A 19,507-nucleotide genomic window follows, 5' to 3' on the forward strand; every position below is an offset into this window, starting at 1 on the left:
CCTGCACGCATTAAATTTGGAGTAAAACAATTCCTCTTCCCCTATACTTACTATGAAGATTTCCTGCTATCTTTGGAATATCTAAATTCATACAATTTTTATTACATTACACATTTTTAAACGCAAATTTCAAATTTGTAATATCTCCGAAAAGATTTGTTTAATTTACATGCTGTAAGGAACCATATTGATCTATATTAATTGCACACTGTATTTAAGGTACTTAATTCGATAAGGATTAATGCCGTATTGCTTAAAATAGCTTCGTAAATAAGCCATTTTCTCACGTAAAAAGTAAACAATAAAAATGGTTAATGTGGGTTATCCCTAAAAGATAAACATATACCATCGCGGACTTTTTTGTAGACCTTTTTATGGTGTACAATACTGTAGTACATTAATTTGATCTAACTCGTAGGGTTAGGCAGCGTTTTTGCTAATTGCTAAATAAGCCTAAAAAATAGGTTAATTTACGACATCACGTTAGAAACCTCTAAAATTAGCAATGTTGCCTTAGTATATTATGCATGTATTATACATATAAACCTTCCTCTTGAATCACTCTATCTATTGAAAAAAACCGCATCAAAATCCGTTGCGTAGTTTTAAAGATTTAAGCGCACATAGGGATATAGGGACAGAAAAGGCGACTTTGTTTTATACTAAGTAGTGATTTCTAATCATTGCTTAAAATGGGTGATAATTCTTTTGAAAATACCAAAGCCAGAAGCTTACGTTATGTCTCTAGTCAGTTATTTCGAACAGGGCCAAGATAATGGCCAAAATTTTGGCCCTATTGCCAAAAAAATTCGTTAGAGAGATTACTATTAAGCTTATGTTGTACCAGTTTTATTAGAGACACTTTTTAGCTTGTTGCAGCTGCTCTTAATATCAATATAAAAATTGAGAGCGGTACAACACAAAGCGGGTGACGAATCAAGATCTCCTTGATTTTGGACTATTCCAGATCAATTTATGAAATGTATATAATATGTATGTTTATAGACTGTAGTAGTAGTGTTTGTAGACTGTAAGTAATTTTTTCGATATAAACAAAATTTGATAGAAATATTGAAAACAAAACAAATATTGGAGGAAAAACCGTTAGTCTGGTAAGCATCCATAGAAAACTTAGGTACATGCAGCTCTTTAAGGGATGTAAGTTATCGCCTTATACAATGTTAGGAAACATAAGATTTAAATGGTGTAAATATAACCCTCGAAGAGGCCTAATGGTGCTTTAAGACAATACATTTAAAGGAATACCATTTTAAAAACCATATAATAAAACCGAAGAAGATTATTATTATATCAATTTATGTATCTAGACGAGACATGTATACTTCAAAATGTAACACTAGGCCACTCTTGGCAAACAGCCAATAATGAGTGTAAGACAACAAAACTTGATGGAAAAGGTAATAGTTAGAATAATATAGGTTTTGCTATTTGCCCATGGTGGCTCATGGCTTTATTGGAGTTATTGTTTTCTCACAAGTTAAATATAAATTATAAACTAAATTAAAATATAAATAAACCTGAAAAAATACTCACTGTAGAAAGATGCATTTTTTATACTAACACTTTCGTTTTAGATAAACTCCGTCAGACAGAAAGAAATAGAAATTGATAGATGGCGGAACCTTTAACAAGTTTTTAATAAATTAGGAATAAATAAATTGGTAGTTGACTGTTCAAAGTTATTTCGATAGTGAAAGAGGCTAATTGAAACCTTTCTTGTTGTGAGATTATGGTTCCATGCTTGTAATTACCAACACGGAGCGATAACAGCAGAAACAAATGAAGACGAGTATATAATTAATATAGGATAATAACACTAACTGTTTTCCAGTTATGGCAAATCCATTAGGGATAATGTTGTTCTTAAATATAATTTTATTAAAAAAAATGTACACAGGCAGTAACAGAAGAAACTAGGGACGAAGGAAATAACTAAACTAACGCGACATGAAAACATAAAATACATACGCTCTCTAATGAAAGTGAAATGAATTACGCGGATATTCATTTGTTAATTAGGTAGATTAGGCTTCCAGAAGATACCACAACCTAAAAAAATGCCCCTATAACTTTATCTCATGTGTGGTGCGGAAAAGAGTTGAATGTAGTTTAAGTGCTTCGATAATATACATTAGATGTACCATAATGTTAAAATAATTTATACGTTTTAATGTTATTTTTGTTTCATTGTTTTATTTACATCAGTATTTTGTTACGCCCGAGTCAAAATAAATCAAAACTTAAATTTTATACGGCAACGTTGCATTATAAATTCCGATGACGTGTATTGGCTGTTTTATTGGAACTACTATATTTTTCCCTCTACAAAAAGGCGTCAAACTCTCAATCTAATTGCTCGAGCAATATTTTCATTAAATACTGATCTATATAACATCCAGAGTTCGTTTCATTCGAACTTTTACTGGATCCCGTCCTGTATCAATAATTAGTTACAGTTGATTGGTTTCTCCTATTACAACAGTAAAGTTGATATCATCGATTCACCACAGATTTAAATACACAACTCATGCAGAAGACCAAACTTAAAAAGGTTCTGTCTTGGTATGAGGAGCATCAGAGGATCATCATCTTCCCTGTCCAGCACAATCGCCGGACCTCAACGTAATTGAACCGTTATGAACAGTTTTATATTAGATAGTGAGGAGTAGATTTCCATCTCCAACATCAACGAAGCAATTCATGGATATTTTGGTACAGAATTGGGACAACATTCCATTAGAAACTATTTAGAATAAGAATTGCAGTTGTTTTAAAAGCAAATACTAGTTCAACACCTTATAAATAAACCAAACCCTGTATATACCTATTCAATTGAAGATAACGACATAGCTTCTTAACAATCGTTTATGACGAAGCTCTATCTTCGCCGAGGAATTACAATAGCAACTCCGGCGAAAAGCTTTTAAGTCCTCCAAGTATTTAAGTCTTTTGTCTCGGGCCTATTTAAGAAACTTTAACGTTTCTCCTCTCGGCCAGAACCGTGCCTTTTTTTCCCTCCGAAAAAAGACCCCGAACTATATTTAATTACGTAAAGTTATAACAGAAATTAATCTGTGTTAAAGAGGGCCAAGCGCTAGAGGGGAGGGAGGTCCCGATAATTTTATCCAGCACGCAAATTGGTGGCGACTTTTTAAGCGATGGTTAAAAAGAAATAAACGTATATAATTGACAGTAACGAAGAGAGGGCAGATGTTTATTTGATGGAAGATTTATTGATTTTAGTTAAGAGGCATTCTGAATAACTGTACTAAAAAATAAGTAAGGAACTCATTCAGAAGTAAAAAATAATCAAATTTAGATTTTTAACACTAAATAAAAAAGTTTTAGAATAAAATATATACTTTATATTCGCTGTATTAACTAAATACAAATAAACATAAAACTTATTTAACCTATCTACTACACGTATTTTATATTCCACTATGTATGCACAATTTAGCTAAATATCTGCCTAAGACTGTTTATCTATTTACAATATCTACTACTACAGTTATTTTCTGAAATGTTACAATGGGTAGACCAAGTAAAGGGGCGGCCCGTATGAGGAAAAATAGAAATAAAGAAACAATAATAGAAAATAAGGAATGATTCAGGGGTCCTCTACCTGCATAACCATTATCATAGTCCATAACCTCCGTGTGCGAGCTGAACGCTCTAACCGTAACACCGTAGAAGAAGTTGCCTACAATATTTCCACGGCTTCTCATATTATATGGTTAGCGCTTAAAAAGTAAACAAAGGTTTTTGAGCTGAACGACTTCGTATTTTTCGTCACATCAGTTCAGTAATAACATTATACCCAAATATCTGATTATTTCAGATAAAAAATATGTGAAAACCTTGTACTTTCTTTTAAAATTTGAGGGTTTCCCTCGATTTCCGACCCTTCCCTCCATCTGATCTCGACTTGGTTCCAACTAAACCACCTCGGATGCGCACTCTTTCGAATAAAAAAATAATTTTGAAAATTGGTCCATAATTGACGGAAAAATCGGCGAAAATATATTAAAAAAATATACAGTCGAACATAGAACCTCCTCCTTTTTCAAAATCGGTTAAAAAAGAGGCAGAATGCTGTCTAATGCATCGGAACAGAATCAGTCTATAAAATTCGATTTGTATTACAAAATTCTTTAAAACATTTATTCAAGCAAGAACGAGATTATGGTAAGTCATTAAAATGTGTTAGAGAGATAAGTATTGATAGTGTTAAATATCAAGTCCATACGATTTGACTGGAAATATTTGTTAGCATATACTTGCATATGTACTTAGTATTTATATAAACATTGTGGCTAATATTTTACAGAAAATTAAAAACAATACAATGTTGCATTCACAGAAAAGAAAGGGCCCACATATGAAGCGGATGACTAATCAAGATCACCTTAATGTTAGCTCTATCAGAGATCAAACTTATGAAATGTATAAAAACAGCGGGTAGTTTTTTCATCTAATGCTGATAATTACCAACATAAAGTGATAAGAGCAGAAACAACTAAAGGTATATATAATAATGTCGAGTATATAATTAATATAGGATAAACGAACAACGTTTTTTCCACCAGAAGTGATACGAGTTTTTTGAGTTTTACGCAGAAGCTTCGAAAACATAATGATTCTAGGTTTCAGAACCAAAAAGTCAACTGTTTACGCAGATATGACCCAAAAAATAGTCCATTAGGTAAGAACGTAAAGAGGCATTAACATTACGGAAGGCTACCTATATGATAAAAGGAAAAATAAAGGGAAAGAAACAAGAGGAACATTTCCAAATCTTCATTTTTAAGAGAATTCTCTTTTTGTCTCGTTTGTGTTGGAGAGTACACCAAAAGTGGATGCAATTCCATCGAAAATGTGGACGCTGGCTTAATGTAGAATGTACAAACGGTGGTCATCACTACAAATGCTATAGCTGTGACGAATTTTATTAGATTGTTTCAAAGATCTTATAAAAATTTTTATTTTCAGTTTTTCTCACGGAGGAATGATCTTTTTGTTTTATGTTCTTTTTTTAAATCTTGCTAGGAGTTTTCTTTTTTTAATACGTATTGTTAACTTTCACACTTTATTAAATACTTACTACTTATATAAGTAATGTTGACCTAATATATGTTTAGGTTCCGGTACGATTTAATTTCATTCGGATTCTGTTATTTTTCCTAGTACATAAACTAATTATATGTATATTATAATTGTTATGTTAAGTTTATCAAATTTTTTGAGGGACTGTAAACAATGACATAATAATTTGTATTAGACTAAAATAATTATTAGCTGTAAAGCAACAACAAATAATAAAAGTAAAAGTAGTGTTAGTACTAGTTATCACTATTGGTTACACAAGGGGCAGTTTTTCTAAAATTGCCTTTTGAATAAAATATTATACCTTTGGGTAAAACATTGGTATTAAGATGAAGACAAATATATTCTATTACTTTACAAGCAATATTTATCGATCCAAGATATATACTGCTGAAGTTAGAGGCATTCAAACCTAAACTGACATAATCGTACCCAATTTACCCAACATCAAGATTTTATTGACATGGATATTCTGTTTTGGTTTTTATGTGGATCGAGCCAAAATCCCCGAGCCAGTCCATGATTTCTTGCGTTTTGGATTGTCATGGTAGATTCGTACAGTAGATTTCGTCGCTAGTCACAATAAACTATAAGGAACTCGGTATTTTTGTCTGGAGAACCGATTAAATAGCGGTTTTGAAAAGTTTAGAAATGGTGTGGTACCCATTTTATATTGCTTTAAATCTTTGCCGTCACGTATAAATATCTTCAATCAACTGCTAAGCTGTCCCAAAGTTCTTTGAGAGTTTGATCTTGATTTGTATTCAATATGTCACTATTTTCGAATCTTTTTGATTCCTTTTGGTCCATATATCGTAAACAACTGGTCGTGATTTCCATCCTTGTCGACGATTTACAAAAATTAAGTACCACACAAACCACAGTAATAACATTTCCTGTGTTTGTACACCACAAATAAAACGATTAACCTTAACGGCGAAACAACAGCGTCGATACGGCTTATTTTCGGAATTAAAAACGAAATACGGCGCATTTAAGGTGGATGTCGTAAAATGCCAAGGTGAAATCTCCAGTTAGAGATGAAATAAAATTCTGTACGCCCGCCCGCTTTGGGCAGAAACGATATCGGATCGAGAAAGCGGAGAAAACGGAGAAAATAGGCTCGGTTATGGTAGTTTTTACGAAGCAGGGAATAGCCCGTCATCGGATTTCATAGACTATTCCATTTTTAATTTAACTGCCATTTAATTACCGGGAATACTGCAAATAAAATATCGTTTCGTGGAGAAAAATTAATTAAAATGATGTTGCCCAATGCTATTTGTAATACTACGGTTAAATAACAAAATACAGCAGACGCTCGTTAATGTGAAATGAGTCGAAACAAGCAATATTATTATTTATAAAGATATTATAATCATATTATATGTTTTAAATAATAAATGTTTTATTAAAAGAACGATTAATACATATACATTCATTTCTGTCTGTGTTTTACTAGAGCGAAGTATGAAGTTTAATAGTAATCTACAGGGTTTAATGTAACCGTATAAAGAAGCGCAGAAAATGATGAAACAGCCAACAAATTTCTCATTTTTTGAAGAAAGAAACTCTGTACTGTTACATTTATATTTTCAAAGTGCATATAACCTTGTGACTTGCGTACTATACTTGTTTTTTGTAATTTAATTTTTCTATTATCATTTTAGTTGCTATAAGTGAAAATTAATTTTATAATTATGTACTTATTTACATAGATTTTTCTTCATTAATGAATAGACAAATAAATTCGACAATAAATATCACAAAAATTACATGCTTTTATTCTTTTAATCAGTGTATGTATGGTTTCACCAACCGTCGCCATCTTATCGGAACGTAACCCCCGCGGATAACCAGAGATTACTTTAGTTCAATTTTAGTGAAATACGTTTGGGTAATTGTGGGTATAGGCATCAATGAAGCGAAAATCAATATAATTCAGAAGAGTACCAACAGCAAATTGGTTAACGAAGCTATACAGGTGGGACAACGACCAGACAAATTTCATTTGTTCTTTTTAAGAAATCCGCTTGCTGTTTTATAACTTGATATGACGAATGAATATTTACTTTATAAGCATTACGTTTACACTACAATGAGATTTATAAATCCGTTTCAAGAATTGAATTTATCAATATGAATAACCAGTAATGTAATAGTAGTAATAGCAGTAAGTAATTAAGTTATATTTTACGCTAAACATTACAGGACATGTGTAGAACACTAAAATTATTCATTGATCCAATACTTCTTAAGCATTTTACATTTTCTAAATTCTAAATATCAATTATACCTATTTAAAATATATATTAAAACTCATAAGTAACCTTTATTTAAACTAAAATGAGATTATTTGCTTACCTTGTCTATAGTAGATCGTAATAAAATCTGAAACAAGACATGGAATTAGTTATGAATAATTTAAAAACTTATTAAAAAACATATTTGAGGTATATAATGTAACATAATTTCAAAAGTGATAATAAAAAACATTGAAACCAAGTTCAAAGCAATTTAAATTCAAAATAGCTTATATGTCGTAATAACATAATAAAACAGGTCAATTGACTGGTTTGAATGGACTTTCCCCGGCCTGTTTTTTAGTTATCCGTAACATTCAAAAGGTGCGTGTATAAATTTGACAGTAAAGCTACTTTTGTTATTAAAAAAAAAATTATAAAAACGAATTTCGCGTGGTGATAAAATATTGCATTTTGAAGGGAAAATATACAGTTAAAGCAAAAACTTGGCTTGATGCCGAGTTGCAGGACACTGCCCCAGGAAAATCAACCATCAAGGTCTGGTATGCTAAGCTTAGACGTGGTGAAATGAGCACCGAAGACGGTGAACGCAGTGGACGCCCAAAAGAGGTTGTTACCGACGAAAACATTAAAAAAATCCACAAAATGATATTGAATGGCCATAAATTGAAATTGAATTTTCATTCATTGAATTTCATTTTATTGAATTTAGAGTATCTGCTATTTCAGCAGAAAATATCAACTGAACGTGTACATCATATCATTCACGAATATTTGGTTATGAGAAAAGTCTGTGCAAAGTGGGTGCCGCGTGAGCTCACTTTGGACCAAAAACAACGACCAGTTGATGATTCGGAGCAGTGTTTGAAAATGATCACACGAAATAAACCCGCGTTTTTGCGTCGATATGTGACAATGGATGAAACACGGCTCCATCATTTTACTCCGAAGTCCAATCGACAGTCATCCGAGTGGACTGTACATGATGAACCCGCTGCAAACCGTGGGAAAACGCAATAGTCGGCTGGCAAGGTTATGGAATCTGTATTTTAGGATGCGCATGGAATAATTTTCATTGACAACCTTGTAAAAGGATGGATCATCAACAGCAACTATTACGTATCATTATTGGACCGTTTGAACGACGAAATCGCTGAAAAACGGCCGTATTTGAAGAAAAAGAAGGTGCTGCTTCACCAAGACATCGTGTCACAAGTCAGTGAAAACGATAGCAAAAATCCATGAATTGGTTTCGAATTGCTTCCTCATCCATCGTATTCTGTAGATGTGGCCCCCAGCGACTATTTATTGTTCCCAAAGATCTCAAAAGAATGCTTGCTGGCAAGAAATTTTCGTCGAATGAAGAGGTAATCGCCGAAACTGAGGCCTATTTTGAAGCAAAGAACAAATTGTCATACAAAAATGGTATCAAAAAGTTGGAGGGTCGCTATAATCAGTGTATCACCCTTAAAGGGAATTATGTTGAATAAAAAAAGCTAATTTTGCCAAAAAAATTGTTTTACTATTGTAGGCCGGGGACATTTCAATTGACCTGTTATTATAATACTTATCTAGTAATTTATCTCGTTATGATTTTTGAAAATCATATTTTAGGGACTCTCTCTATTAACTAGCTATTTCTAGAGCGGATGTACTGCTTCATATGGCCTCAGAACCACTGTCCTCGCCATTAAGCCTACCGATTGACGACATATCTCATAATAAATCCGCTCTCACACACTCTGGTTAGTGGGACGGTTATCCCTGTTGAGTTTTATTCCTTTACTGTTAGACAATATGAATTAAAATTGTGTGAGTTTTATTACCAAGCTTACCAGTTACCAGATTTTTCCTTAAATAATTTCTTGGCTATTAATTAATCTTTTATTACGAAAATGACAGATTGTTATATATAGCATCTTCACCTATATATTAAGAGTACAAATGAATTTTGATGAATATATATATATATATATATATATATATATATATATATATATATATATATATATATTAATTAAATTAATTATATATTAATTTAATTAATATATATATATATATATATATATATATATATATATATATATATATATATATATATACATATATATATATATATATATATATATATATATATATATATATATATATTAATTAAATTAATTGTTCCTTATCCAGTTTATAATAAACTACACGGCAAACTTTTGGATAACATTTCCTAGCTTGATATAAAAACTTAACAGTATACTCTATAAATTAATTGTTACAACGGGGTATGACAGCCGTCCTAAATTAACTTAATTTACGAGTTCATTTAAACTTTTTGGTACATTCACAAATTACATTTATTGATAATTGCTCCCTTTCATAATATATTACAGGATAAAACATTTTACGGTTTTTTGACCAGCACAACCTGGTCGAGGAATCCTGTTTGATAATCTCGTAAAGATGTCAAATCTTCATAAAATTTATGAATTGAACGTCTATGAAGTCTAAAAACATGCGTTTGTCTCTTATTCCTCTTAAGGCACTCTAAGTAGTAACTTTATTTTATAATCTCGTTTTGTTCGATAACTTGAAAGGATTCTAGAGCAGAAATTGTTTTTGAAACTAAACAGCGATACATTTAAGGGTATCTTTTATGAGATCATACATCAAGCTTCTAAATAGAAAAGTTTGTTCTTTGGATTTCAGAACTGATGATTATGGTACAAAGTATCAAAGAGTATTGCTTAACCAAGATGCAATCCCTAGTTGTAATTTAAATAATAAATCTTTCATTAAAGTCCACATCGATAGTCTTTGAGGTATATAGTATTGGTGTATTCACAAATGCTTTGCATTAACCTATCGAAAAGATGTAGCTACAAGTTTAATATTGGAATTAGAACATGCACAATTATAATATTCAAAAAAATTGGAAAATTTTTCACAAATATAATATTTTTAAAGAAAACTGAAAGGGTTTGAAAACTGAAAATGAAACACGAGTCTGAATCTGTGCCTTCAACTTCATGCAGGAAACTCTTGATATAGTTTGCATCTATTTTAATATACAGATATTTTTTACTGTAACTAATGTTTTATATCACGTATATTTCTGACCTTATACTGAAAAGTCTGTCAAAACAAATCTTAGTGATTTTAACATATTACTTTGAAGTTTACGCGAGAAAAATTATTAACCTTATAAATTGTGGTCGATCGATTTCAATCACAGGGCTATTACTAGTACCTTCTTAAAAGACGACTAGATTTTATAAATATTGTCTAAAGGACTGAAATAAAAAGCCATGGTAGTAGCTAATATTGAGAACTATCGACTGAAAAGAACTATCGACTGTTTCAGTCGCTATTTTCACTCCGACTGATTTTATTATATTTTACTAGTGATTGTTTCAGTCGTATACTTTTAGTTACTATTTTCGGTTCTACTTGTTTAATTTGACTGATTTTTTAATATTCTGACTCTGTCGTCCTAGCCACGACCTTGAAAAAAATGTGGTTCAATAATGAAAGGAATTTATTTTACTTTAGAAAGGGTCTGGTTGTTATTGTGCGATATGTTATGTCATGGATGTTTTTTTCTATGATTAGGAATAAGTTTGTTTCTATTTAGTATTTATGGTTATGGCACACCTTTAGTTTTTAGGTTTTTTTTTAAGTTCTATTATATTATCTAAATTTATTTATAACATTCAAATATAAATATAATTGTACTTCATTAAGATTAAATTATTTATTGCAACGTTATAGTATTCAGCAATTATTCCTTTCCTTTTATTTTTTAAAATTAGTACGAGTCCGTCCCCCACGGTTGGAAAAATAAGCATATTCTAATAAAATATAACGACTAATTACATTAATTATATTATTTGTTTATTACTATCCAAATATTAACATTAAATTCGATCGAAAGTATTTGGGACAACTGGAAAACTGAACTGATCCAAATAATTATCGCTATCTTTTTCTCTCTCACAATTTATAGGTGAAGTAATTCATACGTCTTCGTCTGATATCTCGAATTGAAAAACAATCAAACCGTATATTTGACTGAAAATCGTAATTACTTCATTAGTTTCGACTATTTTCAGTCGATAATTCCCAATGCTAGTAGTAAAATTACCACGGAGATAGCCGCCGTTTATCTATTTAGAAAGAAAATAGTTTACATTAAGATATTGGTTTAAAGGAATTCAAATAACCTCTTTTTTTTAATAATTGTCGGATAACCCTTGTAATATTAAAAAGAGTAACATAACTCCATTGTATTGACTGTTTTCAAGCAAAAAATCAAACCCCACTTTTTCCATAATTGTCGATAAGCTCCAATCTCGTTTCTCGATACCGCGCTCCCCGACCCCTATCGCGGCGCATTCCCCACAGCCCTTTAAACTAAAGTTTCAGGTTCCAGGGGTGGCCCGATAAGTTTTGATTTACTTTCGATCGAGATCGACTCAATTATATGGTTTTTGACGCGGCCTCGAAAGCAATTAAGCGGGAGAGGTCGGTCCACATCGGACAGGAAACTTCTGTTACCGTTTGCTTTATGTAACGAGTTTCGCAAGAAGGAACGAGAATGCAGGAAAGCGCACGGGAGATTATTGAATCTTTAAGGCGCAAATTTGGTCTTTGGCGTAAAAGGAAAATGGTCTGTTCTTTAAATGTTCTTTTAGAGTTTTAATAGTTCGACTGGAACATTGTGGCATTTTCTCTCGGAGTTAACTATTAATAACATTTAACCATATTGCAACGAGAGCCGCTAATCTATATATTGATCCTAATAATGAAAAGACTGTGTTTTATTGACCAAAAATTCGTTTTCCTTTTTCGAGGTACTCTCCATGATATGCGGGAATAAAAACGGAGGTACGGAGATGATGAAGAATCATTTCCGATTATATTTTCGTATATCACGAAGCTCTTTTGGTAAACAAATGGTTGTGTACCATTCAGAATGCAACATTTTACGTTGCTCTAACGACACGGTTGCCTTATATCCCGTTTTTCCGAAGAAACAGGCTATTATTTGCTTCGCTGCAATCGAATTCGGCTCTTTTTGGAAGACCCATTCAATTGATTGTTGTTTTGTCCAGCGATCGTATGCATAGATCTAAGATTTAAACCTATTCAAATTGTCATTGCAAATATCTAGGAACGTAAATTGTACACATCGAACGACTTATTGTTGCAAACAAGTAGCAATAACAAGTAAAGTTATGCTTTGGCATGATAACGCTCCGCTACACGTTTGTCACGTTCAGCGGACTCGAGTATAACAGACTTAGTGCCTCCTGATTAGCACTTGTTCAGATTGATTCATTGGGTCGGACTGACAGATTGGCATGAAACTGCCAATCGCTCTTTTGAAACGCTGATTTCCGTTCTGCCAGAAATACGAGAAAAAGTGGTAGAAAAATATTGGCCTGTAAATTCTTTAAATTTAAAGCATTATTGTAATATAGTCAATCGATAGCTATCTTTCAGGTAATTTACGGATTTAATATCGAAAGGATGATGTATATTTTGAGGCAATATATTGGCGATCGCAATTTGTAAATTCGTTTTAGAATAAGACAATATTGTCCATCTCATTTCTTACTAGTTCAAAATTGCTGTTTCATAAGGTCGAACGTCTAACCAAACCAGCCTGCTAAAGTGGTTTGTTGGTTGTCAAACGTCTGCAATATTCTTCAAAATGGTCTTCGGCAAACGTTGTTACGGTTTGCTTTAATATATTTTAAATAACTGTTAATTTTTACTTTGATTGAAAATGCCGAAGCCAGATAAAACAGATTATATCCCTAATCAGCTACTTCGAACACGAACGACATAACGGTGGCCCCGTCTTGTCAGTAAAAATCATTAGAGAGGTGGTGAATATTAATGGATACGATCACTGGAAAGTCTCAGAAAATGAAAATATAATATAATCCTAGATTCGCCGAAAATAAATCGTCCTCATACCAAGCGGATGACGAATCAAAATCAGCTTGGTGTTAGCTTTATCAGAAATCAATTCTATGAAATGTATAAAAATAGTGAGTGGTTTTTTCAATATAAATATAACTTAATACAATTATTTCAGAGGAAACTGTTAGTCAGGAAACTGTATCCATAAAAATCTTAGAGATATGCTGTTTTCTGAGGGAAGTAGAGCATCCTTTCATAGATTGTTATAGAGGTAATGTAGGATTTAAGTGGTGTAAAGATAACCCACGAAGTCTAATGTCTAATAATAAAACTTCCAGACATTGCTTTTAAATAATACAATTTTTAAAATTATACTGATATCAAGGAATACTTATTATTTTAATATACGACACATGAATATTTCAGAATGGGATCAATATATCCAATAGTACTTCAGGCAAGATGATGATAAAAATAGTGTTAAGGGTGAACGTTGAAATAACAATTAATTAGGTTTACAGATATATTATTCTTCATGCTGGAAACAGGAATGGTTAATCACATTATTACATAAAAAATGCGCCTAGAACTGTAACCCATAGATGGTGAGAAAAAAATCAATGTAAATATAATAAAACACAACCCTAACCTACAAACTATCAAAACTGTATAATTAATTGGAGTTTTAATTTCTCCGATAATATATGCATTAGATTTACTGTAATGTTAAAAAATAAATTATAAAAATTAAACAAATTATATTTTGTCACAGTATTTTTGTTTAATTACTTTATTTAGATTAGAATTTTGTTGTAAGCTAAAGCCAAAATGAACTTAATCTCATAGTTTATGCGATAACATTGCGACATTTTGATGTCATCAATATGGATGATGCAAGTTCACTGGTTTATTGAAAGGATTATGTGTTCTAAAATACAAATTCTAGATATATTCAATAATTTTTTTTTGATAACATCTTTGTTAGATATGCTTAGTACAATCTTAATAATAAATTAATTTATTACTACATTTCCTTTGTACTTGGATTAATTCACAAGCAAGACGAGCGCGAGAAAATACATCAATATGTGTTCCTCAATTATAAAATTATAATAACTTAAACTATAGTTTACACTAAACTATAGTTACTAGGTTTGATTCGCTTCAATCTTCTGATATCCTGCGCGTTGTCTAGTAATTGCTTCCAAGTTAGTATGATTTAGTAATCTTCTTTCGTGTTTCAAGGCGAAACCTTGGATAACTTCGTAAATCCATTTGATTTCCAGGTCATCGTGCAGTTCTTCGTTGGTTACATAGTGATGGCCATTGGTAATTAATCGAAGAAATTTGTTTTGATAGCGTTGGACGACTAGTGGATTTGAATTTTTGCAGCTCCATATTTGCACCCCATAGGTCTAAATTGGCTTTATGAGCGTCTGATAAATCAATCTCTTTGCTTTTAGATCAAGTTGAGAGTATCTTCCGACTAACCAGTATAGTTGTTTTATTTTGGTTTTAATGCGTTTTGCTTTTTGTCTAACATGATGTTTTATTTAATAATGAAACACCCTCGAGCACCAACGCTCCCTAAAAAAATCACAGCCATTTTCCAGTCGACAGCGTAATGATTCGACAACACAGAACTAAGATTAAATGCGATACGCGATTAAAAGCTAAACGACGTCTGGTCGCAAAATTGGAAACAGTGCCAACAATTCCGCTCGAAAACGTGATACCAACCAGGCCCGCGGGGCGGAGGGGTGTAGGGTAGAGAGCAGGAATCCATCTCCATAACCGATGTGCCCGATTCAATTTTCCATTATTTCCGTTCTAATCTTCCGAAAGGGTTGAAAGTAGAAGATGCGGCAGGATGTCGACGGTAGTGGTGGCGTTTAATTTAGACGGATTTCTATGGGTCGTCGACCGTGGCCACGCCCGCCATATTGGATCTTCGGCCGCCTCGGTTTCATCACGTCCCCGACACCCGACTGGAATTGCTAAAGGTTTTCTTTTTCGTGGATTATGAACGACACAAAATTACATTAATATTTTTCGTTTTTTTGTAGTTAATGCAGTAGATTAAATCACGAAACATATTTAGTCATTTTCTAATCCTTTATAAAACTTAAACTGTAAACGTTCTTTTTATTATCGAGAGCCAATTGACGTTAGAAAATTACTGTTCTTGATAACATCTTGTAATGTTTTCGTTTTCCGCCATACTTGATATCTTGAAAATTTGCAAAAGTCAAGAATCTCAACGGTATCAGAACAATCAGATCCAAAATGGTATCTCGGGGAACATGTGGCTTCGGTTCCTGCGAAGACGCAGCCTGGAATGCCGATTGGTGACACTCGTCCGAAGGGGTTCCTTGAAGTCGTCAAATCCGCTGTGGAAGTAAACCTTTACTTTTATTTCTAGTATGTGGATTAGGACTTGTCTCCAGGATATTTTCGGGATATTTTCAAAATAAGATTCCGGACGGATATATTTTCGGGATAGGCGAGTACATTTTCGGGATAAAATGTATTTTTATGGTCGAAAGTTTTTGAAATGATATTTTTTATAAGCTGGAACTGTTACTTTGACTTTTAGGTAGTGTCTCTCTGTAGTATCTACATTCGTCCCAGGTTCTCTTAAGACTTTCACCTATTATTGTTTCCTGGGTCCTCTTTACCTCTTGTCATCATCGTCTTACAGTGGACATGAGTTTGAGTAGAATGTACAAGACAGAATTGTCTACAATAAAACCCTTAGTCTGGATGAGATCTATTAAACACACAGAACGAGATGTTGATAAAAGGTGGAATGCGAAGTGTTAGATAGATTGAAAATTAATAGTGTAGTTGTAGACTGGAATAGTGTTTCAGAAATTCTTGAATGAATTGACTGAATGTGGGGTTTTGATTCATGTTGATAATTATCAAGACAGATTGGTGAGGGTGGAAAGAAATAAAGTTGAGTATATAATTAATCAGGGATAGCTGTAGGAAATTGTATTTTGGAGTGTGAAATATATGTGTGTATAGCTTTGTGTGTAAAAGTTCAGAATATACATGAGTATTTGATAGAATGTATGAGGAGACAACGAATACTAACCCCTTTGCATATATTTTTTTATTAATCTCTTAGAACTTCAACAATCTGCCCCTGGGCAATAAGTATTATTGTATGATTTCCGTTATAGAATATAATTATCCTCACATGTAGAAGAGTTTTTCAGTAAGTGATCTGCTGTATAACTTATAATCTAAATCTTATTCTAGATACTATACTAAGTTATTTTAAAGTCTATCCTAACTTATTCTAGAGATTATTAAATCTCACTCTATGTATCTATTAATCAGTTCGTATGGTAATTTGCGTTTGAGCCTATGCATTACACTGTCATCTTTCAGAGCACTTCGCAATAACACTTCGAATCACACTCGTTTTGGGTCCTAAGGGGATATCGTGCAGAATCAGTTTGTTGGAGAGGTAATATAGGGCGTCGTCGATGACTCGCTACACTTTATTCTGGAACCTCTAGAGGATTACTATGTTAGATTTGCTAGTTGTACCCCACAGTTCAATACCATAAGTCCGAATGGGCCTAAGTATTGACTTATACAGCAAAACCTTGTTATCTAATGATAATTTAGATTTACGCCCTATCAGCCAATACATTTGGTTTAGTTTAAACCCAAACTGCTTGCGTTTTGTCACTATATGTTTCCTCAATGTCAAACGTCGATCGAAATGCATTCCCAGATATTTAACGTTGTCTGCTTGTGGAAGTTCATGGTTATTCAACTTTACTGAGGGACATGGAGGAGGACAAGTTGGAGGTTTCTTGTGGCTGATATTGGATCCTCGTGTGATGATAAAACCGCTGTATCGTCAACATATGTTGCAACAGTAGTGTTTCTTAACCTTGGTAGGTCAGCTGTATATAATAGATAACAATGAGCCAAGAACATTGTCATGCTGAACACCCGAATATATTGGGTGTAGGTCAGCGTATTCGTCACCCTGTTAGACAATGAAATGTCTGTCTGTGAGGTATGATTTCAGCAGCTGAAAGTACGTATGGGGCAAAAGTTTTTTCAACTTAACATGCATCCAACCATACCTTATCGAAGGCCTGAGATATATCGAGAAATGCAGCGGAGCAATATTTTTTATCACCAATTTTTTGTTAATTTGGTTGAATAATCTACGTATTTGTTCTATTGTTCTAGTGTTTATTACTCGTGTATTTTCTCCTCTGCGATTATTTTAAGTCTCTTAATGTACAGTTTGTCAAAAAGCGTCGAGATCACAGGTAGTTTGGCCTATATGGCAAATGAATTAGGGATATGCACAGGTAATAATAGAAGAAACTAAGAACAAATGCAGTGATTTCACAATGATTTGATAAGACACTAAAGCAACGGAAGAAACAAGAACTAAACGTAAGAAGGCAAATATACTCCCTAATAAAAATAAAATATATTACTAGAATATATAATTGTTAATTAAGTGGATTGGGCCTCTCAAGGTTATCACTACATAAAAAATGCGCCTGGAACTCGGATTCATAGCGTATCAAGAGTTTGATGTATTGTAAAACTGTAGTTTCCTTCGATAATAGACGTACTATAATGTTAAAATAAATTGTATTTTATGACATTATGTACATTAGAATTTTTAAAAGTCAAAGTTCACGCGGCAACATTGCGATATATTAACGGCATACATTTTGATCATGTGAGTTTACTGTTTAATTAAATAGGCTATACTAAGTATATAATCTTGTACACTTTCACTCTTTCGGAATAGCTGTTACGATTCTGTTAGCGACTCATCTGCTACTGATTTTTTACAGTTTATTAAAAATTGTATATCTTCATGGCTGTGCACGAACGAGTAAGTAAACAGCAACAATAGAATAACGCGCGATAAAAGAGATAATTTATCAAGAAAATCAGACAGTTTGACGTTGAATTGCCATTCTTTCTGCAGTTACTCAAAATTTTTCTCAATATAACTAACTGTACTGAGAGAAAACATCGCAGATTAAGGTGGTTTGTTGCTTAGCTTTCAGTCTTTTAGCCATGCGACACTGGAATATCAGTGCTTTGAAAACCATCCTCTAATTCTTGGCCAAACCATCACAGGCCACCAAAGGAGAATGGAAATTGCAGTGAACTAATACAATATACTTGAAATTTAATTGAAAATTGAAGAGAAGCTTACACTTCAGGGTCTACGACCATCAAAGGTGGACTGAAATAGCTTGGATAGGCGTGGAAGAACGAACAAACTCAGAAAAGAACTCAGAACAACAAAATTTCGAAACCATTTTATGGAGTCATGCAAAAACAGTGCAATTCAGAAGATCGACGAATGGATAATTTTACTATAATGACAGTCGAGGTATTGATCATTTATTTTTTTTGAATGATCCATTTACAATATAAGGGTTTCGTTTTCGTTACAATAGAGTTAGATCAGTAGTACAGTTAGTACAGTTGATTATAAGTCGCTATTTTATTTCTTTAAAATAAGAATTAGATTTATAAATTAATTTTAAAGGATCTACTATTTTGTCAGGATTCTTTTAAATAATTATTTTGTATTAATAGATGATGTATTAAATGGCATCACGTGTATTTGTAACTTCATGTTGAAGCCTCACTGACAAGCTTCATTTCATAGAAGAGTGAACAAAATTTTTGCAGTTCGTTGAAAATGCCCGAATTCATATCCTTTGTAAAGATCCCTTAAAACTAATTTATAGGCCTAATTTGACGTCTACATTATAATTTTTATCCAAATGATATGTTTCCAGACGTCAAACTTAATCTGAAATTTAATACACCCAGAATAACGTCGAGACAATAGACTTTATAACAACATTAGACAAAGGTACTCAATTTACCATTTAAATTTAATGCCCTACGTAAAAGAAGGGACGTCAATCTGCAGGTAATGCAAACTGTTGGGATAATCTGGTCTGGAAGTGACAGGGCCATAATGTAAATAAGTTATTGATTTAAGTGTATGCAAGGTAGTCGTTGTTATCTGGTCTCGCGTATAAATTGCTTACAAAATTTGTTCGGTATTGCTATTGACAACGTTTATGAGCAGGTTTAATGTATTGTGATTAGTTTCTATTCATTCAGTTTATATTTATAATGTCTAGTGGCCTTCGCAGCTTTGCCGGGGGAGCAAA

The 19,507-nt window shown here is 32.7% G+C and overlaps 1 protein-coding gene across 2 annotated transcripts in view; it reads right to left on the reverse strand.

The window, feature by feature from the left end:
* Window positions 1-19,507, reverse strand: part of unc-13-4A (BAI1 associated protein 3) — a 233,402-nt gene that overhangs the window by 158,751 nt on the left and 55,144 nt on the right. For both annotated transcript variants that reach the window (XM_076416392.1, XM_076416393.1), the window contains exon 3: window positions 7,492-7,518. The gene's annotated coding sequence lies outside the window, so the exon portion shown is untranslated. The remainder of the gene's footprint in view (window positions 1-7,491; window positions 7,519-19,507) is intronic.

This window comes from Rhynchophorus ferrugineus, unplaced genomic scaffold, assembly GCF_030347505.1.
Source record: "Rhynchophorus ferrugineus isolate W39M unplaced genomic scaffold, kcgeb_rfMv2 rfM10, whole genome shotgun sequence".
NCBI lineage: Eukaryota > Metazoa > Arthropoda > Insecta > Coleoptera > Curculionidae > Rhynchophorus > Rhynchophorus ferrugineus.